Source organism: Vulpes vulpes, chromosome 4, assembly GCF_048418805.1.
Source record: "Vulpes vulpes isolate BD-2025 chromosome 4, VulVul3, whole genome shotgun sequence".
Taxonomy (NCBI): Eukaryota; Metazoa; Chordata; class Mammalia; order Carnivora; family Canidae; genus Vulpes; species Vulpes vulpes.
The window spans coordinates 59641933-59668994 of record NC_132783.1 but is presented as its reverse complement, the minus strand read 5'-3'; the positions used below and the strand labels follow the sequence as shown (position 1 = coordinate 59668994).

At 38.6% G+C, this 27062-nt stretch overlaps 1 protein-coding gene across 1 annotated transcript in view; it reads right to left on the bottom strand.

Annotated features, from left to right (window-relative positions):
• The window catches only part of LOC140598746 (uncharacterized), a 62053-nt gene that overhangs the window by 32855 nt on the left and 2136 nt on the right, over positions 1-27062 (bottom strand). The window contains exon 3 of the mRNA XM_072757276.1: positions 12611-12673. The gene's annotated coding sequence lies outside the window, so the exon portion shown is untranslated. The remainder of the gene's footprint in view (positions 1-12610; positions 12674-27062) is intronic.

Genomic DNA, 27062 nt, shown 5'->3' with positions numbered 1-27062 from the left:
CATACTGGGTCACAAATCAGGACTGAACCGATACCAAAAGATTGGGATCGTCCCCTTTGTATTCTCAGACCATAATGCCTTGAAATTAGAACTAAATCACAACAAGAAGTTTGGAAGGACCTCAAACACGTGGAGGTTAAGGACCATCCTGCTAAAAGATGAAAGGGTCAACCAGGAAATTAGAGAAGAATTAAAAAGATTCATGGAAACTAATGAGAATGAAGATACAACCGTTCAAAATTTTTGGGATGCAGCAAAAGCAGTCCTAAGGGCAAAATACATCGCAATACAAGCATCCATCCAAAAACTAGAAAGAACTCAAATACAAAAGCTAACCTTATACATACAGGAGTTAGAGAAAAAACAGCAAAGAGATCCTACACCCAGCAGAAGAAGAGAGTTAATAAAGATTCGAGCAGAACTCAATGAAATCGAGACAGAACTGTGGAACAGATCAACAGAACCAGGAGTTGGTTCTTTGAAAGAATTAATAAGATAGATAAACCATTAGCCAGCCTCATGTAAAAGAAGAGAGAGAAGACTCAAATTAATAAAATCATGAATGAGAAAGGAGATACCACTACCAACAACAAGGAAACACAAACGATTTTAAAAACATATTATGAACAGCAATACGCCAATAAATTAGGCAATCTTGAAGAAATGGATGCATTCCTGGAAAGCCACATACTACCAAAACTGGAATAGGAAGAAACAGAAAATCTGAACAGGCCAATAACCAGGGAGGTAATTGAAGCAGTCATCAAAAACCTCCCAAGACACAAAAGTCCAGGGCCAGATGGCTTCCCTGGGGAATTCTATCAAACGTTTAAAGAATAAACCATACCTATTCTCCTAAATCTGTTTGGAAAGATAGAAAGAGATGGAGTACTTGCAAATTCGTTCTATGAGGCCAGCATTACCTTAATTCCAAAACCAGACAAAGACCCCACCAAAAAGGAGAATTGCAGATCAATATCCCTGATGAACATGGATGCAAAAATTCTCAACAAGATACTAGCCAATAGGATCCAAAAGTACATCAAGAAAATTATTCACCATGACCAAGTAGGATTTATTCCCGGGACACAAGGCTGGTTCAACACTCGTAAAACAATCAATGTGATTCATCATATCAGCAAGAGAAAAGTCAAGAACCATATGATCCTCTCATTAGAGGCAGAGAAAGCATTTGACAAAATACAGCATCCATTCCTGATCAAAACTCTTCAGAGTGTAGGCATAGAGGGAACTTTCCTCAACATCTTAAAAGCCATCTACAGAAAGCCCACAGCAAATATCATTCTCAATGGGGAAGCACTGGGAGCCTTTCCCCTAAGATCAGGAACAAGACAGGGATGTCCACTCTCACCACTGCTTTTCAACATAGTACTGGAAGTCCTAGCCTCAGCAATCAGACAACAAAAAGACATTAATGGCATTCAAATTGGCAAAGAAGAAGTCAAACTCTCCCTCTTCGCCGATGACATGATACTCTACATAGAAAATCCAAAAGCCTCCACCCCAAGATTGCTAGAACTCATACAGCAATTTGGTAGCGTGGCAGGATACAAAATCAATGCCCAGAAATCAGTGGCATTTCTATACACTAACAATGAGACTAAAGAAAGAGAAATTAAGGAGTCGATCCCATTTACAATTGCACCCAAAAGCATAAGATACCTAGGAATAAACCTAACCAAAACGTAAAGGATCTATACCCTAAAAACTATAGAACACTTCTGAAAGAAATTGAGGAAGACACAAAGAGATGGAAAAATATTCCATGCTCATGGATTGGCAGAATTAATATTGTAAAAATGTCAATGTTACCCAGGGCAATTTACACGTTTAATGCAATCCCTATCAAAATACCATGGACTTTCTTCAGAGTTAGAACAAATTATTTTAAGATTTGTGTGGAATCAGAAAAGACCCCGAATAGCCAGGGGAATTTTATTTTATTTTTTTAATTTTTTTTATTTATTTATGATAGTCACACACACACACGCACAGAGAAGAGAGAGAGAGAGAGAGAGAGAGAGGCAGAGACATAGGCAGAGGGAGAAGCAGGCTCCTTGCACCGGGAGCCCAACGTGGGATTCGATCCTGGGTCTCCAGGATCGCACCCTGGGCCAAAGGCAGGCGCCAAACCGCTGCACCACCCAGGGATCCCGTCAGGGGATTTTTAAAAAAGAAAACCATATCTGGGGACATCACAATGCCAGATTTCAGGTTGTACTACAAAGCTGTGGTCATCAAGACAGTGTGGTACTGGCACAAATACAGACACATAGATCAATGGAACAGAATAGAGAATCCAGAAGTGGACCCTGAACTTTATGGTCAACTAATATTCATAAAGGAGGAAAGACTATCCACTGGAAGAAAGACAGTCTCTTCAATAAATGGTGCTGGGGAAATTGGACATCCACATGCAGAAGAGTGAAACTAGACCACTCTCTTGCACCAGACACAAAGATAAACTCAAAATGTATAAAAGATCTAAACGTGAGACAAGAGTCCATCAAAATCCTAGAGGAGAACACAGGCAACACCCTTTTTGAACTCGGCCACAGTAACTTCTTGCAAGATACATCCACGAAGGCAAAAGAAACAAAAGCAAAAATGAACTATTGGGACTTCATCAAGATAAGAAGCTTTTCACAGCAAAGGATACAGTCAACAAAACTAAAAGACAACCTACAGAATGGGAGAAGATATTTGTAAATGACATATCAGATAAAGGGCTAGTTTCCAAGATCTATAAAGTACTTATCAAACTCAACACCAAAGAAACAAACAATCCAATCATGAAATGGGCAAAAGACATGAACAGAAATCTCACAGAGGAAGACATAGACATGGCCAACAGGCGTATGAGCAAATGCTCTGCATCACTTGCCATCAGGGAAATACAAATCAAAACCACAATGAGATACCACCTCACACCAGTGAGAATGGAGAAAATTAACAAGGCAGGAAACCACAAATGTTGGAGAGGATGCAGAGAAAAGGAACCCTCTTACACTGTTGGTGGGAATGTGAGCTGATGCAGCCACTCTGGAAAACTGTGTGGAGGTTCCTCAAAGAGTTAGAAATAGACCTTCCCTACGACCCAGCAATTGCACTGTTGGAGATATACCCCAAAGTTGTTAAGCAGAAAGTAAAACCAGGATCTTTCAGATATGAGTAGAGTTCTGTGTGTATTATGTGCCTTGTGTACCTTAACAGACATTTCAGACCTCTGAGAACTGATCTGTAATCCAGCCTCTCTGTCTCTTACTAACTTTGTATAAACTGTGAATATTATAATTTCAGGCTTTGTAGCTTGCAGGAGCTGAAATGGTGATTAAAACCTTTACATAGACTCAAAACTAAATCATGAACTATTAGAGAAAGAGACTCCATGCTTCTTCAGTATCTTGATGTTTCCACACTTCTGAGTTTGAAAATAAAATTGCCTATTTAAATGATTCTACATATATTTTAGTGTACACGTTCAGAAGCTGTTTTCTTGGAAAGCACCCAACACTTTTGATTGCTGTACATACTAATTTATTACCAGAATAAATTATTGATATGGTAAATAAAGTCATAATTCAAATCCAAAAAAAAATTACACTTGTATAACAGGATATTAAAAAGATCAAGTATTAACCAATCTGGACAGATCTTAAATGAAATACTAAATTTTAAATACAGGTGTGCCAGGGTGGCTCAGTCAGTTAAGCATCCGGTCTTGATTTTGGTTCAGGTTATGATTTCGGGGTCAAAGGATTGAACTCCACATTGGGCTCTGCTCAGCACAGTGTGCTTAAGATTCTTTCCCCTCCCTCTCTTCCCCCCCTCCCCCGTTTGTTCTCTCTGAAATAAAATCTTTTAAAAGAATTTAAAAATAAATTTTAAACAGAGCTGCAGGAACATACATAGCAAATAAGAGAGCCTTCATAATTCTAAAAATCATATAAAACAAAAATAATTATTTTACGATATATACATACAGTTCTGTCTACCTACACAAATAGAACAACAAATCAATGTACATATACAAATAGAAAGGAACAGTGAGTCAGGGATGAAAACGCAGTAATGGACTGATTTAATGGCCCCAGAAATATTCATGGCCTAATCCCTGGAACCTGTGAACACTACCATATATGGCCAGAGAGACTTTACAGATAGGATTAAGCTAAGAATCGAAAAGAGGAAATTTTCCTGGATGATCCAGATCAGGCCTGGAGCTTAATCACAAGCATCCTAACAAGCCTTCAGACAGAGCCTGGACTACAGAAGAGAAGGCAATGTAAAGACAAAGTGGAGACTGAAGTAATGCACTTTGAAAACGAAGGAAGTTGCCAGATAGCTTTAAAAAAAAAAAAAAAAAGCCAGAGACTTTCCCCTCAGAGCCTTCAGAAGATACCAATCTTGCCACTGCCTTGATTTTAGACCCATAAGGTTAATCTCAGACTTCTGACTTCCAAGAACTCTAAGAGGATAAATCTGTGTTGGCTTAAGCCACTACATTTGTGGTCATTTGTTACAGCTTTTAATGCAGTTATACATTTCTACCAAGTCAAGACTCCATAAAGGAGCTATCACTATCATTAGACAGGTAGGAAGGGGCTACATGGAGTCACAGGAGCCTACAGTAGACTTCAGAGGAGCACAGGCAATGAAGTCAAATGCTACAGAAGTCAAGGAACTCATACACTGCAAAATATCACTGAAGCAAACCTTGTTCAGGAAAAAAGGTATGACAGGAAACTCCCAGAGTGCCAGCCCTCCCCAGAAACATCAAAAAAAAACCCCACAACTATCAGAATGAATTTTATCAGAACCCTGGAAAAGAGGCAAAAGCTGACAACCATCAAGCAAATGACTGACCGAGAAGGCGGCAAGTGAAACCTGGTGGGAGAGATCCGTTTCATTTTAACTCCATCTTGCTCCACCACACCCTCTCAGGCCGCACACAACTGCTAGGGCTACCAGAACAACTATAAAAACTGAGTGGCTTACATGACATAAATTTACTGTTTGCAGTTGCAGTTCAGAAGACTGGAGTCCAAGAGTTTGGTGTTCGCACAGTGTTTTTTACTGAGCACTGTGAGGGAAGGAGGTGTTTGAGGCCTCTCTCAAGGGCTTGCAGAAGGCCATCTTCTCCCTATGACACATCATCTTCCCTATGTATGCAACTCTGTGCCCAAATCTCCCTTTAATGGGGATTCCAGCTTAATGACCTCAGTTTAACTTGATTGCCTCTGTAAAAACCCTGTCTCCAAATGAGGTCATATTCTAAGGTACTGGGTAGGGGTTAGGACTTGTACATATGACTCTTCAGCAAACAAAATTTAATCCATGACACTAGCTCAGCCACAGTCTTAGAAGATGAAATCCCATATTCTTGGTGTAGATTCCTGGTGCTAAAGAGAGTAAAACAGAGCTGGTTCTCAAACAATTGGGATTGTTTGTTTTGACCTATCTAGTGGTGATCTGCAAGACTAATGCAGAATGCTAATAACTCTCTCACACTGGAGAAATGACTATGGAGAAAGCATCTAAAACAGTTAAAGGCAAATGAGCCAGCTGTTGCCACCAGGGGCAAAAGATATCAGCTGGGGCAAACAAGATATGACAAAAAAGTCTAGGAAGAAAAGCTGGGGGATCCCTGGGTGGCGCAGCGGTTTGGCGCCTGCCTTTGGCCCAGGGCGCGATCCTGGAGACCCGGGATCAAATCCCACATCGGGCTCCCGGTGCATGGAGCCTGCTTCTCCCTCTGCCTGTGTCTCTGCCTCTCTCTCTCTCTCTCTATCTCTGTGACTATCGTAAATAAAAAAAAATTAAAAAAAAAAAAATAAATAAATAAAAGAAAAGCTGGGGAGTGAAATGGTTTGAGATTTTGAAAAACATCTGTATACTACTGGAAATCTGGAAGACACCACACATATTCAGGATGAGGCACACATTCAAAAAAGCCCCAAGCTCACTTCTAATGGCCACCAGCTGTGGGTAAGCAAAAAGTGAGGGTGAAGGAAGAGTTGTAAATGACCCAGCTTGTTATGGGAGGTGTACCCCAATGCACCTAGACCCCAGCAGCAAGGACTCAAGAGATTTTTGGTTTTGTTGGCCCTAGGCATTTAAATCTCTGTTAAATCACTAGTTCAACACTGGCAGATGAAATAGAGACTTTGGTAAAGACATGGAACAATCAGTCTTTATAGAAATAGTTTAGAAACTCATTACGCAACCACAAAACTATGCTTCACACAACAGTAACAAGTCTGGGGTATAGCGTAAGGGATGACTTGATTTCTTTTTTAATTTTTTTTAATTTTTTATTTATTTATGATAGTCACACAGAGAGAGAGAGAGAGAGAGAGAGAGAGAGAGAGAGGCAGAGACACAGGCAGAGGGAGAAGCAGGCTCCATGCAAGGAGCCTGACGTGGGACTCGATCCCGCATCTCCAGGATTGCGCCCTGGGCCAAAGGCAGGCGCCAAACCACTGCACCACCCAGGGATCCCCGATGACTTGATTTCTGAGTTAACATAATATTCAAAATGTCTGGTCTTCACCAAAAAATATCAGGGCACTTAAATGGGAAAGTATATTCCATTCATAAAAATTAATAGATGCTTTCTCTGAGAAGTGCTAGGCTATGGACTTACAAAACAAAGATTATAAGTCAACTGTCTTAAATAGGTTTTTTTTTTTAATTTTTTTTTAAATTTTTATTTATTTATGATAGTCACACAGAGAGAGAGAGAGGCAGAGACATAGGCAGAGGGAGAAGCAGGTTCCATGCACTGGGAGCCTGACGTGGGATTCAATCCCGGGTCTCCAGGATCGCACCCTGGGCCAAAGGCAGGCGCTAAACCGCTGCGCCACCCAGGGATCCCTGTCTTAAATAGGTTTAAAGAGATAAAGGGAACCATGAAAAAAAAAACTAAAGAAAAACAGAAGAATGATGTTCCACCAAAGCAAGCATCAACAGAGAGATAGGAAGTATAAAAGGGAACCAAACAGAAACTCCCAAGTTGAAAAAATAATTAAAATGAAAGATCCACTAGAGGTTTCTGCTGCAGATACAAGAAGGTAGGAAAGGAAATCAACAAACTCTAAGATCGGTAAACTGAAATTATACAGTCTAAAGGGCAGAAAGAAAAAAGACTGAAGAAGAATACAGACAGCCTAAGAGATCTGTGGGACAGCAACAAGCATACCAAAAGCTACATAATGGGATCCCAGAGGGATGAGCAAAAAAAATATTTTAAAAAAATAATAGCTGAAACCTCCCAAAGTTGATGAAAAAGATTAATCTATACATCCAAGAAGCTCAAGGAACTACAAATAGGATAAACACTGAGATACAGCATACCAACTGTCAAGACAACAAAAAGAATCTTGAAAGAACAGGGAAGACTCATCATGTACAAGACAGTGTTAGAAAAATTAATAGCCAATTTCTCATCAGAAAAGGTGCTAAAAGAAGAAAATTCAATGAAGAATTCTATATTCAGAAAAACTATTCTTCAAAATGACAAAAGTAGGGGCACCAGGGTGGCTCAGTTAGTTGAGCATCCAACTCTTGATTTCAGCTCAGGTCTTGATCTTGGGGTCATGAGTTAGAGCTCCATGTTGGGCTCCACACTAGGTGTGGAACCTACTTAAAAAAAAAGAAGAAATTAAGCCATTCTCAGACAAAGGCTGAGAGAGTTTGTTGTTAATACACCTATCCTACAAGAAATGCTAAAAGGAGTCCTTGATGAATGGAAGACATTAACTCAAAGCCATTAGAAGAAATAAGGAACACCATTAAACTAAACTACAAAGGTAAACATAAAAGCCAACAGCATTGTATTTTTAGTTAATAAGCTTCGTTTTTTTCCTCTGATTTAAAAGATATAAGCATTAAATAATAACTACAAATCTGTTAATGGGCACACATATGAGATTCCCAGAGCTGCTACAACAAATTCCCCAAAATTGGTAGTTTTGTAATGAGAAATATATTCTCTCACAGTTCTGGAAGCTGGAAGTCCAAAAGCAAGGCATCACCAAGGCCATGCTCCCATCTGGGACTCTGGGTAGACTCTCTCCTTGCCTCTTTCTAGCTTCCAATAATGACCAGCAACAGTTGACATTCCTTGGTTTGCAGCTGCATTATTCCAATCTCTTATCACATGGTGTCTTCCCTGTTTGTCTCTCTCCTTGTGATAGAGTAAGAAATATGTGTTTTTGTCTTTGTCTCAGGAAGGACAAAGAATAATAAAAATCAGAATTAACAAAACTGAAATTTGCTTCTTTGGAAAAAAATCAACAAAATTGAAACACCTTTATCTAGATTGACAAGTAAAAATTAGAGAAAGCTCAAAATATTCAAATCAGAAATTGAGACACTACTACCAACCTAACAGAAATAAAAAGGGTTGTTAAAAAATACTATGAACAATTAATTATAATACCAAAAAATTAGGTAACTTAGATGAAATGAATAAATTCCTAGAAACACACAAATTACCACAGACTCAAGAAAAAAAATACAAAATGTGAATAGTAAGCAAAGAGATAGAATTAGTAATCAAAAACCTCCCAACAAAGAAATGTACAGAACCAGATGACCTCACTGGTGAATTTTAACAAAGATAAAGAAGAAACAACAATAATCTTTCACAAACTCCTCATCAAAAAAGAAGATAAATACATACTTCTTAACACTATGAAACTGGTATTAATTACCCTTATAGTAAAGCCAGATGAAGGCATCACAATAAAAGAAAATGATAGAACAATGCATCTTATGGATACAGATGTAAAATTCTCAACCAAATACTATGAATTTGAGGCAAATGACATACTAAAAGGATCATGAATCATGACAAAGTGGAATTTACATGGGGAATGCAAGAGCAGTTTAACATAAGAACATTAATATATCACAACAATAAAGAACATATACACATACAGTTCTCAATTGAAGCAGAAAAAATAACTACATATAAAAACTTTTTCAGAATACAAATCACTCAATAAATTAGGAGTAAAAGCGAACTCCACCACATGAGAAAAGATATTTATGAAAAACAGGTAATATATTTATTAATAGTGAAAGACTCAATGCTTTCCAGTGAGATCAGGAACAAGACAAGAATACCCACTTAGACCACTCCAAGTCATCACTGTTAGAGAAATCCCAGCCAGAGCAATTAGGTATGAAAAAGAAATAAAGATGCACAAATTAGAAAGAGTGAAGTAAAACTTTCCCTATTTATAGAAGACATGATCTTTTAAATAGAAAATCCTAAAGAATCCACAAAAAACCCTATTAGAGCTAATAAGTGAATTCAGCAGAATTGTAGAACACTAGATGAATACACAAAAAGCAGTTGTTTTTCAATACACTAATAATGAACAATCCAAAAGTAAATTAAGAAAACAATTCTATTTACAATAGCATAAAAAATAAAATACTTAGGAACAGATTTAATCAAGGTGGTCCAAGACTTGCACACTGAAAACCACAAAACTGTGGTGAAAGAAATTTTATTTTTATTTTTTTAAAAGATTTATTTAAAAAAAATAAAATAAATAAAAGATTTATTTATTTATTTATTCATGATAGACATAGAGAGGGAGAAAGAGAGGCAGAGACACAGGCAGAGGGAGAAGTAGGCTCCATGCTGGGAGCCTGACGCGGGGCTTGATCCTGGGACCCAGGATTGCGCCCTGGGCCAAAGGCAGGTGCTAAACTGCTGAGCCACCCAGGGATCCCCCTGAAAGAAATTTTAAAAGAGTAAATAAATGGACACTCTTTTTTTCTTGAAATGGAATATTTAATATAGATAACATGGTGATGCTCCTCCAGTGTTCTACAGATTCAATGAAAAATCCAGCAGCCTTTTTTTTTTTTTGCAGAAATGGACAGGATCTTCAAATTCATATGTAATTGCAGAGGACATCAAATAGCCAAAACAGGGGTACCTGCATGTTGCAGTTGGTTAAGCACCTGATTCTTGGTTTCAACTCAGGTAGTGATCTCAGAGTCATGAGATTGAGCCCCATGTCAGGCTCTGTACTCAGTGTGGAGTCTACTTGAGATTCTCTCTCCCTCTCACTGCCTCTCCTGCTTGTATGCACTCTCTCTCTCTAAAATAAATAAGTATTTTAACAAAAATAGCCAAAACAATACTGGCAAATTTGTTCAGGAAAACAAATTAGAGAACTCACACTTCTTGACTTCAAACATGCTACAAAGCTACAGTATCAAAACGGGATAGAACTGGCATAATAATATACATATAGAGCAAATGAACAGAATTGACAGTCCAGAAATAAACCCACACATCTATGGTCAACTGATTCTCAACAAAGGTGCCAAGGTCATTCAATGGGAGAAAAAATAGTCTCAATAGATCAAAGACCTAAATGTAAGAGTTATTACATTTAAGAGTATTAACACTCTTAGAAGAAAACAGGAGTGAATCTTCATGATCTTAGATTGACAGTGGATTCTTAGATATGACATCAAAAGCAAATGCAACAAAGTAAAAGAGATAAGCCAGACTTAACCAAATTAAAACCTTTTGTGAATCAAAGGACATACTTTCAAGAGAATGAAAAGATAACTCACAAAACGGGAAGAATATTTGAAAATATATCCGATAAAAGTCTAGTCTCCAAAATACGCTTACAATAAATCGAATTTAAAAAATGAGCCAAGGATTTGAATGGACATATCTGCAAAGCAGATACACAAATATCCAATAAGCATATGAAAAGATACTCATTAGTCATTAGGAAAAAAGCAAATCAAAACCACAATGAAATAGTACTTCATACCCACCAGGGTGGCTATAATAAAGACAATAAGCTTTGTCAATAATGAGGAAAAACGAACTCTTATACATTATTGGTGGAAATATAAAATTGTGCAGGCATTGTGAAAAACAGTTTGGCTGTTCCTCAAAAAATTAAAACTACAACTGGGGCATCTGGGTGGCTCAGTGACTGAGCATCTGCCTTTGGCTCAGGTCATAATCCCAGGGTCTTGGGATCGAGTCCTGCATTGGGCTCCCTGCAGGGAGCCTGCTTCTCCCTCTGCCTATGTCTCTCCCTCTCTCTCTGTGTCTCTCATGAATAAATAAAAAATCTTTAAAAAAAGTTAAAACTACAACAAAAGTACAATCCAGCATTTCACTTCTCAGTAAATACCCAGAAGAACTAAAGACATATTCAAGAAAACTTGCACATGAATGTTCAAAGCAGCACAATTCACAATAGTGGGAAGGCAGAAACAAGCCAAATGTCTGTTAACTGATAAGTAAACAGAATATAGTCCATTTATACAATGGAATATTATTCAGCAATAAAAAGGAACAAAGTAAAAAAAAGGAACATAGTCTTGGTAAAAAGGTACAAACATTCAGCTATAAAATGAAGAAGGTCTGAGGATCTAATATATAACATGGGGACTAAAGTTGATATCACTGCATTGTACCACTAAAATTTTCTAAGAGAGAACTTAAAAGTTTCTCACCAAAAAAAAACAAAACAAAAACAAAAAACATACAAAAAAAGAAACATATGAGGTGATAGATGTGTTAGCAGATTAGATGGGAAGAATCCTCTGACAATGTATAAAAATATCAAAATCACGATGTTCACTAAGTATCTTACAGTTTTGTCAAATATACCTTAATAAAGATGGAAAAGAAAAAGAATGACATCTGTAACATGCCCAATATGGACGCATTTTTAAAACATTATACTAAGTGAAGGAAGACACATAAAACAATACATATTGTATGACTGCATTTATATAAAAGACCCAGAAGACAAAAGTCCATACTGAGGGAAAAGAGATGAGTGGTTGCCAGGGACTGGGAATTCTGGAGTTGTTTTAAGAACATGTAGTCAATTTATTCCAAAGAAGTTCTAGGTTATCAAAGGAAAACAAAACAAACTAAGACCAATGGAAAGCTGTCTACATGGGCTTCAGTCATACATCCTCCTAAAAAACCTCATTTAACTAGGTTCCTCTTGGTACTGTCTCTTGCTTCCATTAAAGGATAATTATAGGCATTTAGTTTATGGTTGCCAACAGAAGGTTGTTTATCATTTATATAAACAGAACAAAATTTTTTTATTCAGCTTTCGAAACCAGAAAGTCTTTAGGTTCCAAAAGAAAGCGGGCTGCTCTATGCATGTCTTTTTTTTTTTTTTTTTTTTTCAGAGGTTGGGGTAGGGAGGGAATCAAGGCGAAAACGCCAGAAATATTTGCAAGTTAAGTTTGATAACCATCTAACTTCATATGATGTGTGTGTGCATCTATCTCCTGCCAACTTTGCCTTATTGATCTGCAAATCCAATGCTACTGGTCTATACACCTCATCACCTAAAATTCTGTTCAAAAATGAAAATCCTCAGGCCCCACTCTATGGTTGAAAAAACTTCCCAGTTTTGATCTGATGCACACTAAAGTTTGAGAACTACTGTGCTATGTTGTTTTCTTCAGGTTCATTATAGTTCTACTTTTCCATTTTAAATATAGGCATCATTAACCTTATAAAATCCATTATAAAACAAACCAGAAAACGACTTCAACAACTCACACAGGATTTCTTCATATTTTGCTGATCTCTCTTGGAAAAATGTAGAGGTCTCTGAAGGTAGAGCTGGGATAGAAAAAGAGGAATGAAGTCATTAGAGGTACAGATTGCCTTACAGTTCTTGGACTTGTCTTTTTTTTGTTTTTAAGATTTTATTTATTTATGAGACACAGAGAGAGAGGGGCAGAAACACAAGCATAGGGAGAAGCAGACTCCACACAGGGAATCTGATCCTGGGACTTGATCCTGGGACTTGATCCCAGGACTCCAGGTTCGCGCCCTGAGCCAAAGGCAGGCGCTAAACCACTGACCCACCCAAGGATCCCCTTGGACTTGTCTTCGTAAAAATCTGCAAACATCACCAGGGTGAAATGCCTCTCTGTGTGAGAGTATCCTTTTCACCTTACAGATCGGGCAGGAAAGGACATAGGATAAAGCACCCACACATCCACATGTGACTGTGATTTGGCCATGCAGAGCTTGGGTGTGCAACTTTTCATTGGATGAATGGAAGTATTGTCTAGGACATTTATAAAAAGATTTTATTTATTCATGAGATACACAGAGAGAGACAGAGACAGGCAGAGGGAGAAGCAAGCTCCCTGCAGGGAGCCCAATACGGAACTCCATCCCGGGACCGCGGGAACATGCTGAGGTGAAGGCAGATGCTCAACCGCTGAGCCACCCAGCTTGTCCCTTATCTAGGACACTTTTAAAACAATGTCTATACCCCTTTCTTCTGTTTCAAAGAAATTTTTAAAATGAGAAAATTGGTTAGACAAATTGCAGTATGTTAAATGAAGCAACACTAAACCTTCAGCAAAGGTTGTATAACAAAAGTTGTTACATGTACATTTCCTTGTTTACTCCTCCAGTTAGAGAACCCAACCAAAGCTATGAAAAAAAGGAAGGAGGTACTTTCAGGTAAGGGTACTTTTTAATTGTTTTTCTAAAGGACGTGCAGATTCTCCAATGGCTGTCTTTTAAGGAATGTATGTTACCAGTGATGATGTACCATTGAATTGGAGAGGCTCAACATCTCTTCTGGGTTCCGCCCCTAACACAATGCCAGGGAAACTCACGTATACTCTCAGCATCTATTTCTCCTCAACTTTTAAGAAGAAACATAACTCTTCTTGTACTGCTGTCCTATAAAGAACTCATCAACACATCTTTAAATGCTAGATTCATTGTATGGGAAGAGCTCAGAATTGGGAAAGAGGGAAAGATAAAGACAGTGGGGATTGAGCTGGGATTGGTGAGACAAAACTGACTCACATCTAGTGTTAAGGCCCTTCCCCACATATCCCTGGAAGGCCTCCACTGAAGTTTTATTTCCTGTGTTGGCTAACTGCCCTTCACTCCTTTCACCCTGGTTGCCCTCCTCCGGGCCTCCCATCATTGGGCAGCCTGGGAAAGCCTCTGAATGTGGCAACACTCTCAAATCTCACTCATTCTGAACAGGCTGTGAAAATCTAGGGTCTCCTCGTCTCCAGGAACACAGAGGCAGCATAGTTTAAGAGGCATCTTGGACGGCTGGGTGGGTTAAGCAACTGACTGGGTCTCAGCTGAAGTCTTGATCTCAGGGTCATGAGCTGAGTCCCGCACTGACCCTATTTAAAAACAAACTCAAATAGTGGGAAGGTTCTCTCCACCTAACATTCTGTTCTTAGAGACTCCTCCTTACTTCACCTCCTTGTTCTAAGGTAGATGAGAAATGAGCCTGAAGGGCAAATTCATTTTAACTGCAATTGTCACGCAGGCCCACAGTTCAAACATATTTGTTATTATATAGTATCTGAGGTCAGACTATCAATAAACTCAAATCAAGGCTGCTGAAAACACTGTTACAGACCTAATTTGGAAACAGTTATGCTATCCCTATCAAAAGCTCTGAAGACACCTAGGAATCCCCGAAACTGAACTACTACATGGTAAGATTCAATCATTCAAATTGTTTTTTCACATGTCAAATTAGTTCTTTTAAGTGCTATGCAGGATGCAATGTTTGCTTTTTATAACCAAGAAACCTAATTGCAGAGACTACGATATTTGAGAAACAACTAAAATTGTCTTCTAGTTTGCTAGCGTTGTGGCACGCACAGGAGTATATAACATTCCTCGCCGTCTCAGTGCTCTTTTTCGTTACAAGGAGAACTACACCGACCTACGTGAGCGGTTGTGAGCATAAAGTGATGAGTGATAAGAATAAGTCTATTAACAACAGCAGTTGATATCTACTGCTGGGCACTGAGCTGCAGTATTTAATCCTCTGAACAGTCCCGTGAGGCAGATGCTACTAATATCTTCAGTTTCACAGACGTCAAGTCTCGTCGGTTATCCACCGCAAAGGGGTTTCTTGCCCAGCGCGGGCCGAGGCACCTGCTCAAGCCCGCCCCGCTCGACCAAGCGCTCCCACCGCGCAAGCGCAGCGCGCGCTCCTCCCACGGCCGCACCCCCTGCGCCGCGGGGTCCTCGCGGAGCGTGCATCCTCCCCGGGCGCCGAGTCCCCGCCCCCCCGCAGGCCCCCTCCCCCTATCGGAGACTCCCGTCCCGTGGTCCGTGGTCCCTCCACGCAGCCTGCGCCTCCTCGTACCGTGTCTCGGGTGGAACAGCCGAGAGTCCCGCTGAGGTCCCCGGGTGGGTTCCCGCTGCCAGGCACTGCCGCCGGCGCCTGCTTCCCGGAGCCACGCAGGGGCCACCCAGATCGCCCCAGCCCCCTGGCCTCGCCCGCCCTCCCACTGCGGCCGCACCAGCTCCCAGAGCGGCAGGCGGACCTGCAGGGCCCTGGAAACTCCGAACCGTCCCTCACTGTCGCGGCAGGACCTGAGCGAGCCCGCGAGGTAATGCACATGCGCGAAAGGAGCGGCGGAAGGCCAGGTCCCGTCCGCACTGCGGTTCCCCTGAGCCCGCTCGCCCAGGGCTTTGGAAAATAGCTGAAACGTCGCTTCTTCAGCAATTCAGAGATTGTGGCATGGGTTTGTTGCTTCTGTACGCAGCCCCGATTTTTTCAGTACCTCAAAGAAATGTCTCACAATCAGTGTGCCTTTCGAACCAAGCTAAATGTAAATCAGTGTGCATTTTGAATATAAGTAGGAAGGGTACTGTAAATATTAGAAATCGAATTAAATAGGAAATACTAGCCATAAAATAAAAAAACTGTTTCAAAGTAAACAATAGATAACATTTCAGCTGTGAAGAAGGTAGCAACTGGGACCTTCAAATATCAAATAAAAATAAATCCAGACTTCAGTAAAGAGAACCTTATTTCAAAAAGACTATTTCAATTAAAACAATGCTCTGACTTCAGGATCTAAAAGCATCTCAAAATTCAATAGAAAAACGCTTCTCTGGGGCACCTCACTGGCTCAGTTGGGGGGAGTGTGTGACTCTTGATCTTAGATTGTGAGTTTGAGCCCCACTTGGGTGTAGAGATTACTTACGTAAGTAAACTTTAGAAAAAGGCATTTCTTTTAGAGGGAGGAGTAAGAAGTCTGATAGGAGTACATGAGAAGACATTTACAAATAAGCAGGAACTTTTGAGAGGAAACTGGGCAAGTGAGTGGGGAAAATGAACTAAAAGCATGATGGCGTAGTCTGATATGAAATGTTCCAGCTGTGGTCAGCCAACCGCTGGTTGAGCTGTTCAGGGTGTTTGCTCAGACCTGGGGACCAAACAAATGCAGGGGCTTGTGAAGAGAAGTGAAGCCAGATCAAAGTTTAGTCAAGCTAAGTCAGTGTGGATTTGACATATAAAAAAATTCTAAAAGCTGTCCTGTAAGCATAAAGAGAGCACTAGATATTATGTAGTAACTTGAAGCCATATTTTTAATTTAAATTAACATATAATGTATTTATTTCAGAGGTAGAAGTCAGTGATTCATCAGTCTTATATGATACCCAGTGCTGTTTAAGTCACAAGGGCATCACCCAGTTACCCATCTCCCCAGCCCCCTTCCCTCCAACAATCCTCAGTTTTTTTCCTATGATTAAGAGTTTCTTATGGTTTGTCTCCCTATTTCAGTTCATTGTTTTATTTTTTCTTCTCTTCCCCTATGATCCTCTGTTTTGTTTCTTAAATTCCACACATGAATGAAATCATATAATTGTCTTATACTTCACTTGGCATAATACCTTCTAGTTCCAGCATGTCTTTGCAAATGGCAAGATTTCATTTTTTTTGGATGGCTTAGTAATATTCCATTGTATATATAGACCACATTTTCTTTATCCATTCATCTGTCGACAGGTATTTGGGCTCTTTCCATAGTTTGGCTATTGTGGACATTGCTGCTATAAACATTGGGTTGCAGGTGCCCTTCAGAATACTGCATTTATGTCTCTGGGGTAGTTCTATTTTTCACTTTTTGAGGAGCCTCCATACTGTTTTCCAGAGTAGCTACACCAGCTTGCATTCCCACCAACACCACATCCTTGCCAACATCTGCTGTTTCTTGAATTGTTAATTTTAGCCATTCTCTTGAGATTTTGATTTGTATTTCCCCGATGCTAGGTGATGTTGAGCCTTTTTTCATGTATCTGTTGGCCATTTGCATGTCTCCTTTGGAGAAATGCCTGGTCATGCCTACTGCCCATTTCTCGATTGGATTATTTGTTCTTTGGGTATTGAGTTTGATGAGCTCTTTATAGATGACGAATACTAGCCCTTTATCTGATAAGACATTTGCAAATATCTTCTGCCATTCTGTTGGTTGTCTTGATTTTGTCGAATGGTTCCTTTGCTGTGCAAAAGCTTTTTATCTTGATGAAGTCCCAATAGTTCATTTTTGCCTTTGTTTCCCTTATGTTTGGAAATGTGTCTAGCAAGAAGTTGCTGCAGCTGAGGTCACAGAGGTTGCTGCCTATGTTCTCCTCTAGGGTGGATTCCTGTCTCACATTTAGGTCTTTCATCCACTTTGAGTCTATTTTTGTATATGGTGTGAGGAAATGGTCCAGTTTCATTCTTCTGCATGTGGCTGTCCAACTTTCCCAAATTGTTGAAGAGACTGTCTTTTTTTCTGTTGGACAGTCTTTCCTGCTTTGTCAAAAATTAGTTGACCATGGAGTTGAGGGTCCAATTCTGGGTTTTCTATTAAGTTCCATTGATCTATGTGTCTGTTTTTGTGCCAGTACCATACTGTCTTGATGATTACAGCTGTGTAGTACAGCTTGAAGTCTGGGATTATGATGCCACTAGTTTTGGTTTATTTTAACTTGAACTCACGTTAAGAAATAAAGAATACCAGTAAAGATAGCTACATAAGTAAATATAAAAACCAGTATCACTTTATTTTTTATTAGTAACTCCTCTACCTTTTTCTAATATAAGGTAAAAGATAAATGCACCAACGATAAATATAAAACAATGTTAATACCAAGAAACACATAAATTAGCAGAACTCAAGAAGAAATAGAATATCTCAACAGATACATAACAAATAGAGATTGAATCAGTAATGAAAAACCCCTCAACAACAAAGAGCCTAGGATCAGATGGCTTTACTGGTGAATTCAACCAAATATTTAAAAGAGTAATTAACATCAATACTTTCCAAACTCTCACATAAAATAATGGAGGAGAAAACACTTCACTCATTCTATGATGCCAACATTCTCCTTATTAAAAACCAAATGACAAAGCCCTCACCAAGAAAAACTATAGATGAAAATTATCAGTATAGTTATAAAAACCCTCAACAAAGTACTAACAATCTCTCTCTCTCTCTCTCTCTCTCACACACACACACACACACACACACACGCATACACATACTCTACTGGCCCTGATATATGAATTAGGTTAGTTTTAAGATACAAGATCAATACTCAAAAATCACTTGTGTTTCTATATAGCAGCAATGGATAATCTGAAAAGGAAATTAAGAAATTCCATTTCTAATAGTATGTATGCTAAAATATCTAGGAATAATCTTAAGGAAAAGAAATTGTACACTGAAATCTGTACAACATTACTAAAAGAATTGAAGTAGACTGAAATAAATGGAAAGACATTCATTTTCATGCTATGGAAGACATAATGTTAAGATGGCAATATTACTCAAAGCAATCTACAGATTGAATGCAATATCTATCAAAATTCTACAGCTGTTTTGCAGAAATGAAAAAACTAATCTTCAAATTCCTAAAGAGTATGAAGCATCTCAGCCAAAGCAATGTTTAAAATGAACAAAGTTGAATGATGCACACCTCATGATTTCTAAACGTACCACACAGCTACATAAAAGAAATAGTAGGAGATATCCAGGTTTGATGTGGATCTGTGCAACTGTTTATGCCCACCAAATTTTTGTATAAGCAATAACAAACTTTCTAGAAGCTTCTTTATATCATACTTCAAAATGAACATGCTCCTTATCTAGTAATCCTATGTTTGGTACAATGCTAATAAAATAATTGTCAAGATGAAGATAAAAATAGATATAAATCATCAATGTGATTAAACAAACACGGAATTTCATTATAGAATATTGCAGCAATACTGTGAACAACTTTCTATTTACAAATTCAACAGCGTAGAAGAAATGGATTTCTTGAAAATCACAAACTTCCAAAACTCAACCAAAGTGAAATTGGCAATCGGAATAGTCCTACTACCATTTTAAAACTGGATATGTACGTAAAAATCTCCTAAAAAAGAAAATTCAGGACCCAGATTATTTCACTGGAGAATTGCCCCATTTAAAGAAGAATTCATTCCATTTTACACAATATTCAGAAAATAGAAGAGAAGGAAACACTCCCCATCTAATTTTATGAGATGTATGTTATCCTGATACTATTATCAACCAAGAAGTACAAAACAGACCAATTTCCTCATGAACTTAGATGCAACAATCCTCAAAAAAATACCAGCAAACTGAATCCAGCTGTACAGATAGATCTATCATCTATCTATCTATCAATCATCTATCTATCATCTATCTATAAAATACACCATGACTAAGTAGAATTTATTCCTGGTGGACAAAGCTAGTTTAACATCAAAAATAAATCATGTAATCCACAACATCTACAGGCTAAAAGTTACCAGCAATTCTACATAAAATCAGTTTTTACTTTCAGGATTTCTCCATTACCCGTATAGGCACCAACTGACCTTCACTGTGATGCCCCATGGTTAGGAGATTGGAGAATCAGTGCTATGAAGTTACTCTGACCTAGAGACTTTGTGTTTTCTGTATTTTTTAAAAAGATTTTATTTATTTATTCATGAGAGACACAGAGAGAAAGAGAGGCAGACACAGGCAGAGGGAGAAGCTGGCTCCATGCAGGGAGCCCGATGTGGGACTCGATCCTGGGTCTCCAGGATCACGCCCTGGGCTGAAGGCGGCGCTAAACCACTGAGCCACCAGGGCTGCCCTGTGTGTTCTGTATTTGTGTGCAAGTGTATATTAGTGATTTTATCTTTCTGACAGCTAATAATTTATCTATATGGCAAGGTAACTTGTTAGCTTGCAAGTTAAGATGAAAATTTCATACCTTCACTATTTATGACTTAATAGCTAATGTCCACCAAAGGTACTCTTGATCAAGTGCACAAAGTAGTATGGTCTATGAATGTCAGCAAGCCTCTTTCCCCATCTACTACAGTGATCATGGTCTCAATAAATCCATGAATAAAGTACCCATGTTAGCAGGGATAGACATTATATATGGGCAACAATATGGACCTCCCCTTACCAAGGCTGACTTAGTTAATGCTACTGCTTAGTGCCAAATTAGTCATCAAGAACAGATAGGGATAGACATTATACATGGACAACAATAGGGACTTCCCCTTACCAAGACTGACTTAGATAATGCTACTACTAAGTGCCAAGTCAGTCATCAAGAACAGAGATTAACACCAAGTTCTGATACGGCAACATTATCTGGGAGAACTAGTAAGCTACCTCCTGGCAGGCTGATTTGTATTTGACCTCTTCCATCATGGAAAGGACAGAGATTTATTCTTTTTGGAACAGATACATATTCTGGATATGGATTTGTCTTTCTTATCTGCATTGCTCCTATCAGCACCACTAGTCATGGTCTCAAAGAATGCCTTATTCACCATCATAGTATTCCTCTGGTCAAGAAATTCATTTCATAGCAAAGGAAGTGCAGCATTAAGTTCATGCCCATTGAATTAACTGGTCTTACCAAATACTTTATTACACTGAAACAGCTAGCCTAACTGAAAAGTAGAATGGCTTACTGGAGATTCAGTTATGTTGCCAATTGGAAGATAACATCCTCAGAAAATAGATACAGTCTTTAGGAATGTAATATATACTTTCAAGTGAGCAAAGTTACTGCCACTTCCCCAGTGGCTGCTAGGCCCCTGGCACCAACAGAGCATTATTGACCATACCAAATCAATGGGAGGATTTTTTGTATACTCTCACCACCCCAAGATTTCAGGTCTTCAAGGGTCTTAGACTCAGAGACTCCTTAACCCGGAAAAGACTTTATAGGCCTCAGAGCCCACACACGTTTTCTCCTTTAATGCAAATGTAGTAGGAACAGTAGGACCAAGGTAATCATGTTCTTGATTCATAGGCAAATATTTGCAAATACCATTCTCAACAATGTTTTTTATTTAGGTCTTGGTTCATGTTGAAAATAGTTGTGATGGTTGTTCATGCAATATTATGAATGTACACTCACATCATGTACAATAGTTATCAAAAAGATTACCATTGGAGGCCTGGGCGGTTGAGTGGTCTGCCTTTGACTCAGGGTGTGATCCTGGGGTCCTGAAATCAAGTTCCACATTGGGCTTCCTGCGAGGAGGCTGCTTTTCCCTCTGCTTGTATCTCTGCCCCACCCCTCTGTGTCTTTGCCCCCCCCCCCCCCCCGTGTCTTTCATGAGCAAATAAATAAAATCTTAAAAAAAAAAAAGATTACCATGAATAAATGCTCACAAAAAGAGATGTTCACACAAAAGCAAATAATATGCAAACACTTTCAGCAGCTTTCAGAAGCTTTCTCACTAGAAACTAAGCAGACAACAATAGAATGGCATATATAAAGTGCTTAAAGAAATATCTAACTATTCTCTTAAGAAACCCAAATTACATCTAAATATACACATAGGTTTAGAGAAAAGAATGGAAATATACCAATTGCTAACCAGAAAAACCTGAAAAAACCTATATAAATACTAGATAAACTCATGTCACAAGGAATATTATCCAAGATGAGGAGCAACATTACACAGGGTAAATGAGACCAATTACCAAGAAAGCATAACAATTCTAAATGTATATGCATCTAACAACAGAGCTTCAAAATACAGGAGGCAAAAACTGATGGAATTGAAAGAAAAAAATAGAAAAATCCTAATTGAAGACATTGGCATTTTTTTCAGTGGAAAGAAAATCAGTCAGGATTTCAACATAAATAGCACTACCATCCAAATACCTAATTGACATCGATAGAGCATTTCACCTAACAGTGGCCAAATACATTTTTAAAAAGATTTTATTTATTTAGAAAGCAGGTGAGCAGGGGGAGGGAGAGAAAGAAACTTAAGCTCATGCTGAGAACAGAGCCTGATGCGGAGCTTGATCTCATGACCCTGAGATCATGACCTGAGCTGAAACCAAGAGTCTGACACTTAACCAATTGAGCCACCCAGGCGCCCTGTGTATAATTTTTAAAAGTGCCAAAACCCAGAATATTTATGTAAAAACTTAACAAATATATACAAGATCTATATGCTTAACTCTATAAGCACTGATGAAAGAAATTAAGGAAAATCCAAAAAAAAAAAAAGGAAAGATATACAATGTTCCTTGCTTGTAACCCTCAATATTTTTTTTCTTTTTTAAAGATTTTATTTATTTGAGAGAGAGATAGCAAGAGAGAGCATGAGTTGGGGGGAGGGACAGAGGGAGAGGGAAAGAAGTAGGCTCCCCAACTGAGCAAGGAACCCAAAGTGTAACCCTCAATATTATGTGTTAATCCCTCCCAACTTAATATATAGATTCAGTGTAGTTCCAGTAAAAATTCAAGCAAACCTATGTATAGATATGACAAGCTTATTATAAAATTAATGTGGAAATGCAAAAGATCTAGAATAGTCAAAACAATTTTGCAGAAAAATAAAGTTGGTGGTCTCACGCTACCCAATCTCAAGACTTACTCTAAACCAGATATTGGGGATGCCTGGGTGGTTCAGTGGTTGAGCATCTCCCTTTGCCCCAGGACACGGTCCTGGGATCTGGGATTGGGGTCGAGTCCCACATCAGGCTCCTTGTAGGGAGCCTGCTTATCCCTCGGCCTGTGTCTCTGCCTCTCTCTCTCTCTTTGTGTCTCTCCTGAATAAATAAAATCTTAAAAAAAAAAAAAAAGACTGTGATATTGGTGAAAGGATGAATACAGAGATCAGTGATGGAACAGAATAGAGGGAACAAAAATAAACCCACACGAATATGTCCACTTGGCTGCTGACATAGGTACAGAGCTAGTTCAGTGAGAAAAGACAGTCTTTTCAGCAAATGGTACTGGAACATTTAAACATCCAAATGCAAAACATGAAAACAAAATAAAAACACCAATCTATACTTCATACCTCCTGCAAAAGTTAACTCAAACTGGATTTTAGACTTAAATAAACTTATAATTCTAAAACTTCAAGATGAATGGGTAGGAGAAAATTTCTGTGACCTTGGGTTATGCAAAGAGTATTTTTGAGTTTTACACCAAAATCGCAATCCATGAAAGGAAAAACTGATAAAGTAGACTTTATGAAAATGGAAGCCTCTTGCTCCATTCAGAAACTGTTAAAATGACAAGACAAGCCACACACTGGTAATAATAAAATAAAATAATTAAAAAATTAAAATAAGGGATCCCTGTGTGGCACAGCGGTTTGGCGCCTGCCTTTGGCCCAGGGTGCGATCCTGGAGACCCGGGATCGAATCCCACATCGGGCTCCCGGTGCATGGAGCCTGCTTCTCCCTCTGCCTATGTCTCTGCCTCTCTCTCTCTCTCTGTGACTATCATAAATAAATAAAAATTAAAAAAAAATTAAAATAAAATAAAATAAATAAAATAAAATGCCAATCACATCTCTGACAAAGTATTTGTATTAGAATATATAGTTATTAAAAACAAAAATAAGAAAATAAATGATTGAACTTTAAAACTGACAAAAGGTGTGAAATGTTACTAAAGAAGATTCAGACCTAGCACATAAGCATGTGAAAAACAAGTACAACACCAGTTTATAAGGAAATGCAGATTTAAACTGCCATAAGGCTATTACACGCCTATTAGAATAGAAAAACAAAACAAAACAAAACAAAAAACAAACATTAAACATACAAAATGCCGCTGTGGATTTTGAGCAATAAGAACTCTCATTCACTGGAGCACCTGGGTGGCTCAGGTAGTGATCCCAGAGTCCTGGGATACCGCTCTGCGTTGTTGGGCTCCCTGGTCAGCAGAAAAGCTGCTTCTCCCTCTGCCTCTCCCCACTGCTTGTGCTCATGATTTCTCTGAAATAAATAAATCTTACACACTTACACACACACACACACACACAAACCTCTTATTCATTGCTGATGGGAATGCAAACATATATAAACATTTTGGAAAACAGTTTTAAAGTTTCTTATAAATTTAAACATATACTTACCATAAATTACCATAAATCCTACTCCTGTGTATTTACTCAAGTGAAATGAAAACTAAGTCAACACAAAATCCTCAACACAATGTATAATATATAGTATAATTATATATATATATGTATAGTATATGTATAATTATATATATGTATAATATATATGTATAATATATAATATATATGTATAATATATGTATAATGTATAGTATATCTATTCATAATCACCAAAACAGGTAAAAACTCAAGTATCCTTCAACAGGTGAATAAACTGTAATATTTAAAATAGAATACTATTCAGTAATAAAAAAGGAATGAAGGAATGAACTAATGCCTCACACTATCATAGGAAAAATCTTTTTTTTTTTTAAAGATTTTACTTATTTATTCATGAGAGACACACAGAGAGAGGCAGAGACATAGGCAGAGGGGGAAGCAGGCTCCATGCAAGGAGCCCGATGTGGGACTCGATCCCAGGGCCCTGGGATCAAGACTTGAGCCAAAGGCAGATGCTCAACCACTGAGCCACCCAGGCATCCCAGGAAAAAAAATCTTAAATGATTTGTGCGTAAGTGAAAGAAGTTAAACCTAAAAACTGCATTTTATATCATTTAATCTATTTTGACATTTTTGAAAAGGTTAAATTATAGGACAGAGAACAAATCAGTGGATGCCAGGGGTTTGGGGCGAAAAGGGCAGCTGAGTAAGAACAGGTCACCTGAGGGAAACCTAGTAATTAGGATCATGGCACATGGTACCATGGGGATGCATTCATCAAAACTCAGAGCTGTACACCACGAAGAGAGAATGTAACTCTATTCAAATAAAGAAAAAAAATCAAACAGGGTACAAATACAATGCAGACTGTGACAAGCCATTCTGTTTTTACAATTTTTACAAATGTATGTATCACATAATCTGAATTGTTTTAAAATGGGAGTAAAAGAGCTAACCTAAATAATTCCGTAAAACAATGCTTTGACTGGATGTGTTGAGACTGAAAACAAACAGAACTGTACATAAACACTCTAGTTGGTAAATTCTCCAGGAGTTAGCAATTCTGAAACTACGTGTATGCAAGGACAAGAAGAATATATATATATTGTAGATAATGGTAACCAGGTATCTTGGTGTCTATGAAGTTAAAAATAAGCAAGGGGTGGGTGGGAAGGCTAGAATGAACCTTGGGTTAAACTAAAATATTTTAGTGTTAGCTCACTAATTTTCATATATGTAGTCCTGTGTGTGTATACAGATAGGTATAGAAATATGGATAGTGTGATTGCAGATGACTAGCACGGATTGGTACACATACATATATTTCTTAGCTGGGGTCAGCTGAGAGGGTCTAGAAAGTTTCACTCAGGACCAATCAGCACACCTAGAGCTCAGATTTTGATTTCTCCAATTAAAAGGAATCAGGACTCTGAAAAAATGCCTGATCCTGGGGCTGGGGCACAGAAAATACAAGGAGCCTGAAGCATCCTGTGTGTCAAAAAGTAAGAAGTACTTCAGAAACAATTATAAGAGGGACGCCTGGGTGGCTCAGTGGTTGAGCGTTTGCCTTTGGCTCAGGGCATGATTCCAGGATCCGGGATTGAGTCCCACATTGGGCTCCCTGCATGGAGCCTGCTTCTCTGCCTCTCTCTCTGTGTCTCTCATGAATAAATAATAAAATTTTGAAAAAAAAAGAAACAATTATAAGAATTTGGAGAAAGGACCCAGAGGCCAACCTGTGAGATAGCTCTTAATGCCCAAACTGGAACAACATGAGCAACATAACACAATAGTATCAGATGAAATGAAAAGAGGGAGGAGAAAGGACCTGATTTGTGAAAAGGAGCAACAATAGGGATGAATCTTAAATGAATTTTGCTAAGTGAAAATAGCCAAACTCAGGAAATACTTTTTTCTTTTTAAAGAAAAAATGTATAATGTACTATATATTATATATAATCTATTCATAATCACCAAAACAGGTAAAAAGTCAAGTATCCTTCAACAGGTGAATAAACTGTAATATCTAAAATGGAATCCTATTCAGTAATAAAAAAGGAATGAACCTCATTAGAGGTACACAGAGAGACAAGCAGGCTCCCTGCAAGGAGCCCAATGTGGGACTCGATCCCGGACCCTGGGATCATGCCCTGAGCTAAAGGCAGATGCTCAACCGCTCAGCCACCCAGGCGTCCCAGGAGATACTTATTATATAATTCTGTTGACATTCTGAAAAAGTCAAAACCTTAAGACATAAAACAGATGAAAGGGTTGGGTGAGAAAGGTGGGATTAACAATGGCGAAGAGTAAAATAAACACGTCTGTACTGATATAAATGACGGAATTAATAAATGGGGGAAATGAAAATCTTTCCTTTACAGAAGAATCCCAATAAATATTGAAGTAAAATAGAAAAATAGCCCTTTAGAACACCTCAGGAAAAGTTGCAGGCAAGATTCAGCAATGAATGATAAAATTAGTGGCCAAAACTCTAAATAGAAACAGTATTCTTGGGGATCCCTGGGTGGCGCAGTGGTTTGGCGCTTGCCTTTGGCTCAGGGCGCGATCCTGGAGACCTGGGATCGAATCCCACGTCGAGCTCCCGGTGCATGGAGCCTGCTTCTCCCTCTGCCTGTGTCTCTGCCTCTCTCTCTGTCTCTCTATCATAAATAAAAAAAAAATTTAAAAAGAAACAGTATTCTTGGGTAGCCTCAGAGAGTTTCTCCTCAAGTTTACTAATACATGCGGTGTTTTTAAAATATGACCACAAATTCCAGATGGAGCTTATTGCCTATGTCTTGGAGTGTGCATGAGACTTAGCAA